The 11,349-nt window shown below is 46.4% G+C and overlaps 1 protein-coding gene across 1 annotated transcript in view; it reads left to right on the top strand.

Moving 5' to 3' along the window:
• The first annotated feature begins 3,078 nt into the window (after positions 1-3,078).
• TENT5C (terminal nucleotidyltransferase 5C) overlaps positions 3,079-11,349 on the top strand; it is a 28,244-nt gene continuing 19,973 nt past the window's right edge. Inside the window, exon 1 of the mRNA XM_049879975.1 lies at positions 3,079-3,190. The gene's annotated coding sequence lies outside the window, so the exon portion shown is untranslated. The remainder of the gene's footprint in view (positions 3,191-11,349) is intronic.

Raw genomic sequence — 11,349 nt, 5'->3', positions numbered from 1 at the left:
TTCACTCCTTTAACAAAAGTACTTGCCAATAATGCTGAATTAATTGGATGTCCAGATGGGAAAAAATAAACCTTGACTCCAAACTGTACAAAAATTAATTTGAGATGAACCATAGACCTAAATGTGAAAGTTAAAACAATCAAGCTCCTAGGAGGCAGTGTAGGAGAACGTATGTATGGCCTTAAAACCCCAACCAAACCCAGTGCCCTCAAGTCAATTCCGACTCATAGTGACCCTATAGGACAGAGTAGAACTGTCCCATAGTGTTTCCAAGGAGCGCCTGGCGGATTCAAACTGCCGACCCTTTAGTTAGCAGCCGTAGCACTTCACCACTAAGCCACCAGGGTTTCCATGTATGGCCTTAGGATAGGCAAAATTTTCTTAAATGGACACAAAAAGCACTAATTATAAAAGATTAATAAATTGAACTTGTTTAAAATTAAGGATTTCTGTTCAGCATAAAGGCGGCATGAGCTGAATGAAAAGTAAACCATAGATTAGGGGAAGAAGGTATTTGTAATTGTAATACATATATTTGACAAAGGACTCATATCCAGAATATAAAAGGATCTCCCACAGATTAAGACAGATAACCCTCCAAAATGGGCAAATGACTTGAGCAAGCACCTCTCAAAAAAGGAATACCAAAATGGCCAATAACCATATGAAAAGGTGCTCAACATCATTAGTCTTCAGAGAAATGCAAATTTAAATCACAATGACACACACACTTTTCACTTTTTAAAATTAGAAGGCTGACCATACCGATACTGGCATAAATGCAGATCAACCAGAAATCGCGTATCACTGGTTGGAAGATAAATTGGTATACTATCTTGGAAACTGTTCGGCAGTATACTTAAACCTAAACGTGAATATACTCTAAACCAAAAACCAAACCCATTGCTGTCGAGTTGATTCCGGCTCACAGCGACCCTATAGAACACAGTAGAAATGCCCCACAGGGTTTCCAAGGATGATAGATCTAAACTGCTGACCTTTTGATTGGCAGCCGAGCTCTTAACCACAACACCACCAGGGGTCATAGAGAGTGTATACCCTATGATCCAGCAATTGTAATCCTGGGTATATATCCAACATAAATGAATGCTATGTCCACCAAAAGACACGTATAAGAATGTTTGTATCTTCATTCACGATAGGCAAAAACTTGAAAAAGCCCAAATATCTACCAACAGTAGAATCACTACATAAATTGTCAAATATTTATATTAGGAAATAATACATGGCAGTGAAAAAGAATAAACCACTGTTACACACAACAACATAGATGAATTTCATAGACATATGGCTGAGAGAAAGAAGACAGACACAAAAGGACACACACTGTGCTATTTCATCTATAACAAGTCCAAACACTGGTAAAATTAATCTATGACAATAGAGGTCAGATCAGTGGTTGCCCTTGTGGGATACCGAATGGGAGGGGGTATGAGGGAACTGGGAATATTCTATATCTTTATCTGGGTGCGAATTATATTTAAAAATTCTTCGTTCTGTAAACTTAAGATTTATGCACTTTCCTAAATGCTATACTTTGAAAACAAAAAGTAAAAAGTAATTAGCAGACTATATATCCTGATTTCAGGACAAACAATAGGGTCACTGTGGCTTTCCATTAATGTTCCGGGAGAACCTCCTGGGGCAGGCATATATTTGAGAATTGTTTATAGCCTGACAGACACTGAGAACCACACTTAATTCAGGCAGGGAAGGAAAGAGGGAGGGGTAAGCAAATACTTCATTTGGGAAGTAACTTTTTCCCCAGCACCCAGTAGAGGCTGGCACAAAGTAGAAGCTCAGTAATGTTTATTGATAAATAACAATAGCTATTATTTGATATAACATTTGACACACACTTTACTTCAAGCACTGCACTAATGAATAGCTTTCCATGCATTTCCTTATTTAATCCTTATATAGCCCTACATCAGTATTCCATTTTAGTCCCATTCTACAGAGAGGAGATGAAGGTTTCTGGAGGGCTAAATTATTTGCCTTATGGATAGCTGGTGCCCTGATGGCGCAGTGGTTAAGAGCTTGGCTGCTAACCAAAAGGTTGGCGATTTGAATCCACGAGACGCTCCTTGGAAACCCTTTGGGGCACTGCTACTCTGTCGTATATATATATATATATATAAAAAAGTCGTATAGGGTCACTATAAATCGGAATCCAGTCGACGGCAACTTTTTTTTTTTGGTTTTACAGATAGTTAAGAGGTGAATGGAGATCGGGATCCAGGTTAGTCTGAATTCAGAATCTGGGCTATGAAATGAATGGATGGTGTCCAATTCCCGCCTGCTTGTTACATAACTTACACGACTGAGCCTTTTGACACATCCGGAGTAGGACTGAAGCAGTCGTGGTTGCGGAGATGGGCAATGAACTCCCCGAGGCACTTAGCGTCACTAACTGCATACAGGTGGTATTTGCGGAGAGAACAAAGTGCACCAGCCTTTTCCCCAGTGAGCACCCCTTTACCTCCAGCCAATTTGCTTGAGGAACCAGAAAAGTTTCCCAAGCCCAGAAACCAGAGGTCTTTTCCGACTGCAAAGGCACACGCTGGAGGTAGGCGTGGGGGTTTCACTCCCCGTTCCTGGAGGTAGGGAGGACCAGCGTGAAAAGCCCCGGAGAAAGAGAAGAAAAACAGGCGTGCAAGGGTGCGGGAAAGATGAAGAAAAGTTTAGGGGAAAAGTTGTACGATAGGAAAGACAGAAAAGAGCGTAGTGAAAAGATTAAAAAAAGCGCGCCCTGGCAACCCCAGGTTAGGGGAAGGGCTACACAGCCCCCTCTATTGCGCCTGCGCAGTGCTACCTCGTTATACACCCCGCCCCCTGGCCCTTTTAGCCGCTGAAGATTTACTCGTCTCTCGGCAACCATTCACCAGAGGAGCCAATCAGAGGGCACCGTTCGCCCTGCCTTCGCCCGTCTGCGCCCTGCGGAAGGAGCCGGTCGGGGTTGGCCCCGCCTCGCTCCCCCGGCTGTCCCGGGAGGGCAGGCTTAGGGGCGGGGGCAGGGGCGTGGTCAGGCCGTATAAGAACGGAGGGGGCGGTGGCAGGACCGCTCACTCAGTGCCGCTGCCCCGGGGCTGTAGTGACCGCGCCGCTCCTGCCGGGGGGCTGCCCACGCCAACGTCCTGCCTCTGTCGCCTCCTCTTCCGCCGCCCAGGTGAGTCCACGGCTCCCTCCTCTACAGGTGCCAGGATGCGGCGCCCCCAGAGAGCCACGCACTCTGCCCTCGGGGGTCTGTACCCGCCGAGCTGCGCTCTAGTATTTGCCAACACTTTTGGGGGCGCTGGGGCCGGAGGAGAGGTGCAGACAGGTGCCCGGACCCGGTGCTCGGTTCCCCTCCGTCTCTCGCGGCGACTCCCTCCCTATACGCACCCCGCCCGGGTGGGCCAGGCGAGACGCTCCGAGACAGAGCTACAACTTTCCAGAGACTTCTGCTGGCGCTTGGCAAACTTCAGCGAGTTCCTGCTGCGTGCGTTTCTCGGGCTGCGCGCTGGCCGGGCTCAGGGGGGGGCGGCCGAAGAGTGCATGATGGGGCCCTTGATCTCCTTACCGGGGCCAGACGGCGCCCCCACCACGTTGTCCTTGGCTTGCCGTCCCTCGGGCCTGCCCCTGCGCTCCCGCGGGCGCGCACGCCCCCTCCCGCCCGCGGAGAGAGCGCGGATTCGAGTCCGGCGGTTTCAGGAGGCGCAGTTGGAAACGCAGCAGTCAGGGGGTTCCCACAGGACCGCTACTTGTATCAGACCCGGGAAGGGGGAGGTGCTCTTCTTAGGCTCGGTGCCAAGGCCTGGGTTTTGAAGGGGTTGGTGGAAAGCCCTAACTTTTCTTGGACTCACAGTCGACTGTGGACGCCGTAAACAGCAAAGTGACCCAAGCGGGTGGCCGTGCACTGTGCGTCTCTCGGAAACTTCTCGGGAATACGGTGTCTGTGAAACCTCGTTCCTCCCCTTTTAGGGATGAAACTTGCTTACCTTTTAGGCTAAAAGCCATGACGAGTAAGTTGACTCGGATAGCGGTGCCCGCTGGTGGCTTAGGCGCGGCGGCCCGGGAGGTGTCGCAGTCTGCAGGCAGAGGAAGGAGTGGGGTGGGAGGGGAGTCAGAGGAGGGCGAGGAACCTGTCGCGTGCAGGTTGGTACCCTGTACACCTAAACACAGAACCCTGGCAAGTGAGAAAACGAAACTGTGCTACCGCTGAGTAACGGAGGACTTCTGGATAAATGCCTGGAGAGTTTCTTTTGACAACCCGTGTAGACACATCCTCAGTGGAACTGACTGTTAGGGTTGGACCCCGCAGGAGGGGTGACCTCAGCTCCCCCCGCCCCTCCCCCCCCCGGCTTCTGTGTAGAGCCTTCCTTGTTTTAAATTGGAATCTACTTCCTTTTTAACTTTGTGTGTGTTTCATAGAGGTGTAACATGCAACTACGAAGTGCATATAATAAGTACTCTGATAAACAGAAGCCCTGGTGGTGTAGTGGTTAAATGCTACAGCTGCTAACCAAAAGATCAGCAGTTCGAAGCCACCAGGCACTCCTTGGAAACTGTGGGGCAGTTCTACTCTGTCCTATAGGGTCGCTGTGAATTGGAATCGACTCAACCACAATGGGTTTGTTTGTTTGTTTGTTTTTTGGTTTTTCCTTATGATAAAGTTTTAATGAAGGCTAGTTCTGTATGCAGTCATTTGTATTGTGACATCTTGGTTATTCGGTATTTGGTAGTAGATTAGGAGTCTGAAGCACCCACGAAATAAAGTTATGATTATTATATCCTTATAAAGTAGCCTCCTGGCTTAGCCCAGGTGCCTTCTGGGGAGGGTGGCTGTTGTTGCCTATGCTAACCTTTTAACGTGAGTAACTTGGCAAGGAAGCAAGCCAGGCAGCCCTGAAGGTGGTGTAAGTGCTTACTAAGAATTGTGCTGTCGTAAATCCCCAGCGGTATTACTGACAGAGTGAGACCAGAGACATTAGACTCTTCAATTGTGAGGGTAAGAGGTAGTCAGAGAACGCTAACTTTTCTGAAGCCTGCTGAGCTGGGTGGCAGTGGTTCTCTCCTTTGATACTCTTGTTCCTGGTTTGGAGTCAAGCTTATTTTACTTTTGTATCTAAACTTAAGTTTTAGAGTATGTATTAAATCCTGGTGGCGTAGTGGTTAAAGACCTGTAGCTGTTAACCCAAAGGTCTGCAGTTCGAATCCATCAGGCGTTCCTTGGAAACCCTATGGGGCAGTCCTGCTCTGTCCTTTAGGGTCGCTATGAATTGGAATCAACTCAACAGCAACTGATTTGTTTGTTTTTTTAATATTCTCCGTAAGGAGTTTTAGAAAGTAGACTTGTATATAATTGTTCTGGTGGTTGTGGGGGAGTCCCATAATATCAAAGTTATTTGTTTTTTTTACTGCCTCAGGGCCTCTAAATTGTTGCCAAAACCTATTGGCGTTGAGTCAATTCTGACTCATAGCGACCCTATAGGACAGAGTAGAACTGCCCCCATAGGGTCCCCAAGGCTGTAATCTTTATGAAAGCAGACTGCCACATCTTTCTCCTACAGAGTGGCTGGAAGGTTTGAAAGCCAACCTTTAGGTTGGCAGCCGAGTGCATAACCACTGCACCGCTAGGGCTTCTTTTACCAAAAACAAAGGTCCCTAATTTTATAAGTAACTTTAGTGTGTGTACATAGAGCAAACAGCGACACTCTATGTTGAGTTTCTTCCACAATGCCTGCCTTGTATCCACAGGTTAAGTTGGTGTGTAACTCTGAGGGAAAGGATTTGGCTCTTGGGCTGTTGTCAAAATGAATGTGACTTAATTGACTGAAGAAACCAGTGACTCTCCCTACTTGGTTTCTTCAGCCCTATTGTGAGTACAAGAAGCTCACAGAATCTCACCCTGTTTCAGGAGCCCTCCCCCACCCACCCCTATCTCCCTGTAGTGCCCACTGTTAGCCTGTATCCCCCAGTGTTCAAGGCCAAGCCAGATATGCACATTTTGCACTACCCATCAGAGAACAGGATTCCGGGTGCTTCTGAAAGTCCACGTAACAGCCCAGCAGTAAAGATAACTTGAAAATGGAGTACAGTGCCCTTGTTCTCACAATGTGATTAACTGGCCACATTTAACACATACTTAGAAAACTGCAATTTTTTTTTTTTTTTGACTGGTATTAGTAGTAACTTGACTTCACCTTCCATGTTTGACATGCTGAGTGCCTGGAGGCCATCACTGAAGAATGGCAACCCAGGAGCTCTGAAATAGTGAAGGGATATGTTAAACCTCTTTATGGTAAGTAGGAAACTGGAGGAGATCTGGTGTCACAAGGGCTAAGCGCTTGGCTGCTAAGCAAAAGGTTGGCAGTTTGAACCTACCAGCCTTACTGTGGGAGAAAAGGCCTGGCCATCTGCACCCGTAAAGGTTACAGCCTCGGAAACCCTATGGGACAGTTCTTCTCTGTGCTGTAGGGTCACTATGAGTCAGAATTGACTCGACTGCACAACAACAACAGAAATTGGGGAAGCCCCAAGACTAGCTTCAAGAGTTGTTGAAATTGTGTCTTTGTGTTTGGATTTCTTGGTCTCCCACCTGTCTCTGGGCTGTTTTATTATTGTATGTAGTGTGTGTGTGTGCATTTGGGGGTTGAAGTGGTACAATGCAGTCTGAAGTGTTAAGTGGAATAAAATATTACTCTGGTTAGATAAGATCCATGGCTTTTTTTGTGTATGTGTTTTTGTGAGTTAACAAGGCAATATAGAAAAAAACCCTTTCTGCCAGCTCGCTGCCTTGACTGTAGTACATTAAATTGGCATAAGCTGTTTTGTAATGAAGCAGACACTTCTGTGTTTAAAAAAAAAAAAAATCCATATGTTTGTTTAAAGCTGCTTGGGTACAGCAGTAAGTGCATATCTCTTGTGATCTTTCTGGCACATATGGCCTCTCAAGTTTTTCCCCCTTTCACTATGTGCATTATAAGGAAACTTGGATTTGAAATTTAAATGGCCTTGAAGCATTTTTTTATAGCCCAGCTCTGTAAGAAAGCCTTATAAATTGTTAAGAATTAATAGATTTTATACAGCTGGCCCCAGCAGCCTCTTCCGGAACTGCAGAACTTCTTGAAACAACAGGAAAAAACTAATATGGAGACAAAGAATTGGGTTTCACGGATGTTAAGCAGCTCTCCAGGTAGGATGTTTTTTAGCCTGAGCATTCTGGAGTCTTGGTCACTAAACTACGTAGAGTGTTTATTTCTCGGATAACAGTGATTGAGTCAGTAAGTAGTTAAGTGCTTCCTAGGCAGTAGTTGGTGCCAGGTGCAGAGGAGGCCAAGGCAGTGGTATGTGAAAAGGCCTGTGGAAGTACTCTGGATGGGGAAGAGGTGCTGGGTCAGCTTCATCATGTACTCTGCCCGTTACCTTTGATTTTGACTCATGGTGACCCTATAGGACAGAGTAGAACTGTCCCATAGGGTTTCCAAGGCTATCATCTTTATGAAAGCAGACTGGCTGGTGGGTTCAAACTGCCAACCTTTCAGTTGGCAGCTGAGCACTTAACCACTGTGGCACCAGGGCTTGTTTCATAGTATACCCTAGGCACCCCCTTTTCTCTTGTTTCTCTCAGCCACTAGCATGTGAGCCCTAGGAAGGCAGGGACCTGTGTTCATTGTTGAAACTCCAGCACCTGGAGCAGGGCCTGGCACATGGAGGTGCTCCTGTTATTTGGTTACAATGCTCTGCTGGCATCTAACTGCATTTCCTCTCAAAGAGGATTGTTGTTATTAGTTGCTGTTGAGTTGATTCTGACTTATGGCCACCCCATGTGTGCAGAGCAGAACTGCTCCATAGGGTTTTCAAGGCCTGTCTTTTGAGGCGTCTCTGGGTGGTTCGAACCACCGACCTTTTTGGCTGGTAGTCAAGTGCTTAATGATTTGTGCTACTCCAAGTGGGTGTCCTCCTGGTGGGCCAGGGCATTGGAGCTTGTTGGATCAAAAGCTCCCAGCATAAAATGCAGGGCAGTTTCTGGGCCTTACTTTTAAAGGGAGGCCTCAGGGGTAAAGGTTTGGCGCTGAGGGGCAGCTGACTGCTAATTGACCAACAGCTGAAACTCCCCAGAGGGAGCTGCAGACCTGCTCCCTTCAACTTCCCACCCTTCCGATCCTTCCATCCACTCTGACATCACCCTCTCCTGGCTCAGCCTTTCTCTATGTTCACTCAGTTGCTAATCCTGCTGATTCTTTTTTTTTTTTTAATTGTTTCCCACTGTCATCACTAACCTGCTTTAGGGCCCTATAGACAGCAACTTGATTATAGCAATAGCTGAGCAGGTCTTCCTGCTTTTGGCCAGTTCTATCTACTGTCCTGTGCATCTCAAACAGAGTACTTGGATGGTACAAATAGTTAACATGCTCAGCTGCTAACAGAAAGATCGAAGGTTCGAGTCCACCCAGAAGCTCCTTGGAAGAAAGGCCTGGTGCTCTGTGCAATTCCAAAAAATCAGCCATCGAAAACCCTGTAGGGCACAGTTCTACTCTGACACACATGGGGTTGCCAGGAGTCAGAATCAACTTGATGGAACAGCATTTCACAGGAGCTCCCTATTCCTCTACAAGCTGAGCTCCTTTTTAAGACCTGAGTCTTTTGACCTTCTCTGTATGCTCACTCGTGGCCAGTCTTCCTGACTGCCCCACCTTGCCTCACAGAATGCATACTCAAATATTTGAGCAAATGAATGCTAGTCCTTCTCATCAAACTTTAGTTTAATCCTTTTTAAGGCCTTTCCCTGAGGCTCCTGACTGATCTTACCCCGTCTGAGGACTCCCTCACCCCACAACTCTCGCCTTCAGTACTGCTTTACATTTCCGCCTTGTACCTTATTTTCTAGGTTTTTTTTAAATCTTCATTGGATGAACACAAAAAAGCCCCGTATCTGTCAGTGTATTTAACCCTCTGTAAAAACATTTTGAGAAGAACCTATCCTTGAATCTTGAACTGCCCCCACCCCCTTGTGTTAACCCTGTGCTTCTCTCAGCTTGCTCAGCGCTTGCTAGGATGAGAGAAGAGGTGTTACCCAACATCCGCCTCACCTGGCTGCCTGCCCTTTTATCCCTGAGTGCTGTTTGTCATAGCTAGAGATGGGGATTAGAACCATGCAGCTGGCCGATGGCCTTTTCTCTGGAAGTCCTGTCCTTCACATGGAGTCGCTCTGTGTGGTGGCTCCAGTAGGAAGAGCACTGATCAGACATAGAGATGAAATGGACACTAACTGAGCACCTGCCCTGTGCCTGCCCAGGGTCTTGCCCAGGGTCGCTCAGCTAGGAACTAGCACTGCCTTTTTCTCCAGTGCTCAGACCCTTTCTGGTCTTCATATGTACCTCCCCCTGCCTCTTATGCTGCCTTTAGTTATTGGGAGACTTGGGTTCTAGTCCTGGCAGAGGCTGTACCTTTTCAAGGCTTCGGATGCTGTCCAGTAGAAGTATAATGTGAGCCACCTATGTAATTTTAAGTTTTGCGTAGTCATATTGGAGCCCTGGAGGCGCAGTGGTTAAGAACTCAGCTGCTAACCAAAAGTTCGGCAGCTTGAATCCCCCGGCTGCTCCTCGGGGCAGTTCTACTCTGCCCTATAGGGTTCTGTGAGTTAGAATCAACTCAGTGGCAATAGGTTTGGGTTTTGGGTAGTAGTCATGTTAATAAGAACATAAACAGGTGAACTCATTTTAATAGTAGTTTTTCTTTAACCCACCATATAAATATTACCACCTCAACATGTAGTCAGTGTAAAAAATGTTAATGAGATCTTGCACGTCTTTTCTTTGTACTGAGTCTTTGAAATCCAGTGTACGTGTTACACTTAGCAGCACATCTCAATCTGGACTAACAGCATTTCGAGTACTCAGCGGCTACATGGCTACCATATTGGTCAACACAGGTCTAGACCATTGGAGAAAATGTTTCACTCTCAAATTCTGATTCTACACATGTGGTAGGCAAGAGTTGTTGTTGTTAGGTGCCATCCAGTCAGTTCTGACTCATAGCGACCCTATAGGACAGAGTAGAACTGCCTCATAGGATTTTCAAGAGTGGCTGGTGGATTTGAACTGCCGACAAAAAATTAGCAATCCTAAATTATGGAAGAGGGGTGTGAGCTAGAATATAAGTTCTGCAAGGGCAGGGATCTTCGTCTGTTGCTTTCTGATGTGTCACCGGCTTCTAGAACAGTGCTTGGAACATAGTAGGCACTTATTTTAATGAATGAAAGGAAATGCCGTCATGGTGGATGACTTACTGATAATCATTAACCCTGTGAGTGAGATCTGGCACCAAAACACAGGATGTTTGGTCCCTAGTCCCATGCTTATTCTTTTTGTTTTTCATCATCTCTTAGAGAATAATCATAAGGTAGTAGAATTTCAGAGAATTGTGGATGCAGACATCAGAGGCTGACAGGGGACCAGGATTCCAGCTTGCGTTTTCTCTTATCAGTGGTTTGAATGAAAATACAGAGGCCAACAGGGGACCAGGATTCCAGCTTGCATTTTCACTTATCAGTGGTTTGAATGAAAATACAAGAGGAAATAATTTCAGTAAAAGGTGCTTATGAGGTACCAAATGATGATAACACATTAATTACTTAATATGTGTTAATGATAATCATCCCAGTGGGCTGTATCCCCGGGCTCCACAGATGAAGGAATGCCAAAGAGAAGGTGGTTTGATCACCTCAGGCACAGTTCCTGCAGAAATAGATACCATCCATTCCATGGTCTTGCTCCTTCCCTTCAATCCCACCCACTTTTCTGCATGCCCCCCACCCCATTTCTATTACTGAGCATTTATAAAGTGTCAGAGAGGGACCATTGAGCTGGTGATGTTTCACTTAGGCTGCTGCCATGCTCAGTACCTGGGGGTCAAGTACCCGCTGTGTGAATGTTAACTCTGTGTGAAGGACCCAGGCAAACCTAGAACCTTGATAGAACTGGTCACATCCTTTGCGTTATTCATTAGAATCTGCACTGAGATGCAAGTGAGCCCAACCTTAGATATATTTGAATGAGAGTGTGTATGTGTATACAGTGTGATAAGTGCTGTATTTGAGCAAAAAAGTGTTGCTTGTCCCTTTCCTGATAAGGCCCAGGGATGCTGCTGGCGACTAGGCAGGAGTTTAGCTGACTGAGGTGTTCATTTTGTACAACTGACAACCGTTCACAGCTCTAAGCAGGAGAGTTAGATCCTAAAGTGGCCTGTGGAAGAAACCTTTGAGAAAAACTGGAAGCTAAAGCTCTTAAACCCTGTGGGAGGTATGAAAACTTGATCATTCTCAAACAGTACACAGTCTCCTCC

This window comes from Elephas maximus, chromosome 3, assembly GCF_024166365.1.
Source record: "Elephas maximus indicus isolate mEleMax1 chromosome 3, mEleMax1 primary haplotype, whole genome shotgun sequence".
Taxonomy (NCBI): domain Eukaryota; kingdom Metazoa; phylum Chordata; class Mammalia; order Proboscidea; family Elephantidae; genus Elephas; species Elephas maximus.
The sequence above is the reverse complement of the archived record's forward strand: the minus strand, read 5'-3'. Positions and strand labels throughout refer to the sequence as shown.